The following is a 5,830-nucleotide window of genomic DNA, read 5'->3' on the forward strand; positions in this document are numbered from 1 at the left end:
CTGGCACCTTCGCGGATGCTTCTTCTCCATTTTGGGTGGTCTCAGGCAAGAGATGCCCATGAATCAGTGCAGATGTCACATTTTTTCAGGATGTCTTGAAGGAAATTCTTGTAATGTTTCCTCTGCCCTCCTGGTAGCGTCTTGCCCTGATGGAGTTCAAAGTAGAAAGCTTGTTTTGGGACTCTGGCGTCAGGCATGGGGATGATGTGGCCCATCCAACATAACTGACTAGCCATGATCAGTGTCTCGATACTGGCGATGTTGGCCTGAGAGAGGACACAAATATTGCAGCGCCTGTCCTGCAACTGAATTTGCAGGATCTTGCGGAATCACCACCGGTGATATCTCTCCAGGGCTTTGAGATGTCTGCTGTACAGTATCCATGTTTCTGACACATACAGGAGGGCATGTAACACTGCAGCCATGTCAACCATGAGCTTGGTGTCTGATTTGAGGTCTTTGTCATCAAACATTCTTTTCCTCAGATGACTGAAGGCTACGCTGACACTCTAGAGGTGATGCTGCGTGTCATCGTCGATATCTGCCCTTGGAGACAGGAGGTTCCCAAGGTATGAGCAGTGATCCACATTGCCCACTGGTTCACCGTGGATCTTGATAGTCGAGGGGCAGTGTCGGGGAGCAGGCTGGTAGAGGACCTTTGTCTTCTGGATGTTTTGCTAAAGGCCAATTATTTCATACACCTCCGTGAATGCATTGATCAGGGTTTGACGCTTGGCCTCTGAGTGTGCGCATACGCAGGCGTCGTCAGCATACTGCAGCTTGATGACAGAGGTTGGAGTGGCCTTACATCTGGACTGGAGGCAACATAGGTTAAATAGTTTCCCTCTCGTCCTGTAGAGTAGATCTACACATACGACCTAAAGAACAGCTGATGGGCTGAAAGAACACTGGAACAACAAAAACTTGCTGAAAGCCACGACATGTGTGGATTCTTCAGCACAGTCAACAGCATTCACGGCCCACGTATCCAAGGACCTACCCCACTGAGAGCAAAAGAATGGAGTGACATTGATCAAGGACAGATAGGCAGTCTGCACTCGTTGCAAGGAGCACTTTGAAGATCTCCTCAATCGTGACTCAGTCCTTGATGCGAGTGCTCTTGACCGCATTCCACAGCATGCTACCCACCGTGCTGTCAGCACAATCCCAGGCTGACAGAGATTGAAAAGGCCATCTGACAGCTAAAAAAACAATAAGGCCGCTGGCATAGATGGAATTCCCATCAAAATTCTAAAATCTGGCAGAGAAGCACTCTTGACACAAATTCATGGTCTCATTTCCCTCATTTGGAAGGAGGAGAGCATGACAGGGATCTCTGAGACACTGTAATAGTGATCATCTTTAAAGAAGGTGACAAGACTGACTGTGGTAACTACAGAGGGGTATCCCTGCTGTCCGCCACAGGGAAGGCCATCACAAGAGTCCCTCTCAACTGCCTGCTCCCCGTGGCTGAAGAGCTCCTACTGGAATCACAATGTGGATTCTGTCCATCAAGAAGCACAATGGACATGATCTTCCCAGCAAGACAACTCCAAGAAAATGTAGGGAGCAGCAACAACCTTTCTACCTGGTCTTCTCTGACCTGACAAAGGCCTTCGACTCTACCAACCAGGAGGGATTATGGAACGTCCTCAAATTTGGCTGCCCAGAGAAATTCATCATCATCCTCTGACGACTGCATGATGACATGCAAGCTGTAATCCTTCCAACGGACCTACCACTGACCCAATCCCAATGCAAACTGGGGTCGAGCAAGGCTGTGTCATCGCACCAATGCTCTTTTCCATCATCCTTGCCGCAACACTCCACCTCATCTCCTCATACTCACAGTACCAGAGACTGACAGATACAGAATGGATGTCACACTCACAGTACCAGAGTCTGACAGATACAGAATGGATGTCACACTCACAGTACCAGAGTCTGACAGATACAGAATGGATGTCACACTCACAGTACCAGAGTCTGACAGACACAGAATGGATGTCACACTCACAGTCCTAGAGTTTGATAGATACAGAATGGATGTCACACTCACAGTACCAGAGTCTGACAGATACAGAATGGATGTCACACTCACAGTCCTAGAGTCTGACAGATACAGAATGGATGTCACACTCACAGTACCAGAGTCTGACAGATACAGAATGGATGTCACACTCACAGTCCTAGAGTTTGATAGATACAGAATGAATCCACACAGCACCGGAGACTTCTTTTCTTCTTCTTCTTCTTTGGCCTCCTTGTCTCGAGAGACAATGGGTAAGTGCCTGGAGCTAGTCAGTGGTTTGTGACGCAGCGTCTGGAATGGCTATAAAAGGCACATTCTAGAGCGACAGACTCTTCCACAGGTGCTGCAGATAAAATTGGTTGTCAGGGCTGTTACACAGTTGTTTCTCCCCTTGTGCTTCTGTCTTTTTTCCTGCCAACTGCTAAGTCTCTTCGACTCACCACACTTTAGCTCCGCATTTATGGCTGTCCGCCAGCTCTGGCGATCACTGGCAACTGACACCCACGACCTGTGATCAATGTCACAGGACTTCATGTCGTGTTTGCAAACGACTTTAAAGCAGAGACATGGATGGTCGGTGGTTCTGATACCAGTGACGAGGTTGCTGTACAATGTGTCCTTGGGGATCCTGCCATCTTCCATGCGGCTCACATGGCCAAGCCATCTCAAGCGCCGCTGGCTCCGTAGGGTGTATATGCTGGGGATGTTGACCGCCTCAAGGACTTCTGTGTTGGAGATACGGTCCTGCCACCTGATGCCAAGGATTCTCCAGAGGCAGCAAAGATGGAATGTATTGAGACGTCACTCTTGGCTGACATACGTTGTCCAGGCCTCGCTGCCGTAGAGCAAAGTACTGAGGACACAGGCTTGATATACTTGGACTTTTGTGTTCCGTGTCAGTGTGCCATTTCCCCACACTCACTTGGCCAGTCTGGACATAGCAGTGTTCTCGCACCTACACTGTTTGGGATCTTCTTCTCCCTGCTGCTCTCACATGCGTTCAAGTCTTCAGAAGAAGGAATTTTCCTCCACACAAGATCAGATGGCAGTTTGTTCAACCTTGCCCGTCTAAGAGCGAAGAGCAAAGTACAGAAAGTCCGCATCAGGGAACTCCTCTTTGCTGACGATGCTGCATTAAAATCCCACACTGAAGAGTGTCTGCAGAGACTCATTGACAGCATTGCGGCTGCCTGCAACGAATTTGGCCTAACCATCAGCCTCAAGAAAACGAACATCATGGGACAGGACATTATAAATACTCCATCCATCAATATGGGCGAACACGCTCTGGAAGTGGTTCAAGAGTTCACCTGTCCAGGCTCAACTATCACCAGTAACCTGTCTCCCGATGCAGAAGTCAACAAGCACATGGGAAAGGCTTCCACTGGTATGTCCAGACTGGCCAAGAGACTGTGGGAAAATGGCGCACTGACACGGAACCAGAGACTGAGAGCTACCAAATTACATAAAACACTCAAACACAGTAGCAGAGAGTAAAATAAAAGGAATTAATTGCACACTCACATGCAATAGCAGAGACACAACGACACAGAATCAGTCAATAAGTGTCCTCCCAACAACAGCCAGGACATTTCCAGGGAGCTTGACACAGGGAGCGGCTGTTTTACTCCAAACTGGGACTGGAGAGAGTCTTTCTGAAATATACTTACAGATTGCAGTAAGGGTGTTTGTGATTGGTTGCAAATATTTATTCTGATTGGATGGCGGAAGACACCAATTGGAGAATTACAATATAAAACCGTTTTGACATCACTCCCAATCACCCAATCACAATCTTAACTTTCCCCCATCCCTCATTAGCATAGAGCTGTGGGATTGTCTATTTAATCCGCACTCGGAAGGGGTTTGGTTTATTTCTGTGTCTGAAATTGAAACTGAAGATGGTTGAGGAGAAGAAGAAAGCAGCTGCTAAGAAGGGCGCCAAGAAAACTGTGAGTAAACCATCAGCAAAGGGCGGTAAGAGGCGGAGAAAGTCGAGGAAGGAGAGTTGCTCCATCTACATCTACAAAGTGATGAAGCAGGTTCACCCCGACACCGGTATCTCTGTCGGAAGGGACAAAGGCGGTGACCAAGTACACCAGCTCCAAGTAAAACTGCACAATGGACTGAAAAACATCCCAAACACAACGGCTCTTTGAAGAGCCACCCACATTCTCTCTGAAAAAGCTACAACATCATCTCTCTGGTTTTGATTTGTTTTGTTTTTTTATACGAAGAGTCTGGAACTTTCTAATTGCCTTTCTGATCTCTTTTAACCCCATGGATTCTGGGTGATTCAGTTTCACTGTCTGTGAGATCTTTGTGTCTCTACTTAATAATGGGGCGTAAATTAATTACTGATCACTGAGCCCATGTGCGCTTTGATCTCGGACTATTCTCCGTCCTTTTTGAAAGAGTCTGCAAGCGGCGGCAGAAAGTCTCATTCACAGCATTGTGGAAGCGGACACATTTCAGGTCAATCTTTGTCAAGATACCGCATCACTGATTCTAGATTGAACCTATTTGTGGGAGAAAAAAGCGGACAGAAGATTTTTACTGTCAGGTGTTGAAATGAGAGACTGAGGTTTCCGCCAACAGCGGGGTTTCTAGTAAATGTACTTATTAATTATTGAGGCCGAGCTTGAACAAGGGAAACAAGTGACTGAGAAGTGATTTGTCAGCTCATTGACGAAATAGAACAACAGTGAAAATGAACGCGCACATGGGGTCAGTGATCAGTAATTAATTTACACGGCATTATTAAGTAGAGACACAAAGATCTCAACAGTGAACGTGAATCACCCAGAATCCATGGGGTTAAAACAGATATCACAAAGGCAATTAGAAAGTTCCAGACCCTTTGGATAAAAAAAAAACAAATTGATACTATCGGGATGATGTTGTAGCTTTTTCAGAGATTGTGGGTAGCTCTTAAAAGAGCCGTTGTGTTTGGGATGTTTTTCAGTCCATTGTGCAGTTTTACTTGGAGCTGGTGTACTTGGTCACCGCCTTTGCCACTTCCGACACGGCGTGCTTGGCCAGCTCCCCGGGCAGCAGCACGCGCACGGCGGTCTGGATCTCCCGGGAGCTGATGGTGCTGCGCTTGTTGTAATGGGCCAGGCGGGAAGCCTCACCCGCCATGCGCTCGAAAATATCGTTCACAAACGAGTTCATGATGCTCATGGCCTTGGAGGAGATGCCGGTGTCGGGGTGAACCTGCTTCATCACTTTGTAGATGTAGATGGAGTAACTCTCCTTCCTCGACTTTCTCCGCTTCTTGCCGCCCTTTGCTGACGGTTTACTCACAGTTTTCTTGGCTCCCTTCTTAGCAGCTGCTTTCTTCTTCTCCTCAACCATCTTCAGTTTCAACTTCAGACACAGAAATAAACCAAACCCCTTCCGAGTGCGGATTAAATAGACAATCCCACAGCTCTATGCTAATGAGGGATGGGGAAAAGTAAAGATTGTGATTGGGAGTGATGTCACAATGGTTTTCTATTGTAATACTGTAATTGGTGTCCTTCGCCATCCAATCACATTCAAACTTTGCAGCCAATCACAAACATTCGTACTGCAATCAGGAAGGATGTTTCACAAAGACTCTCTCCAGCTCCAGTTTACATTGTAAGTGCCGCTCCCTGTGTCAAGCTCTCTGGAAATGTTCTGCATGTTGTTGAGAGGACGCTTATTGATGATTCTGTGTCATTGTGAGTGTGCAATTAATTCCATTTCTTTGATTCTCTGCTCCTGTGTTTGAGTGTGTTCTGTCATTCAGCAGTTCTCAATCTCTGGTGCTGT

The sequence above is a fragment of the Heterodontus francisci genome, unplaced genomic scaffold, assembly GCF_036365525.1.
Source record: "Heterodontus francisci isolate sHetFra1 unplaced genomic scaffold, sHetFra1.hap1 HAP1_SCAFFOLD_86, whole genome shotgun sequence".
Lineage (NCBI taxonomy): Eukaryota > Metazoa > Chordata > Chondrichthyes > Heterodontiformes > Heterodontidae > Heterodontus > Heterodontus francisci.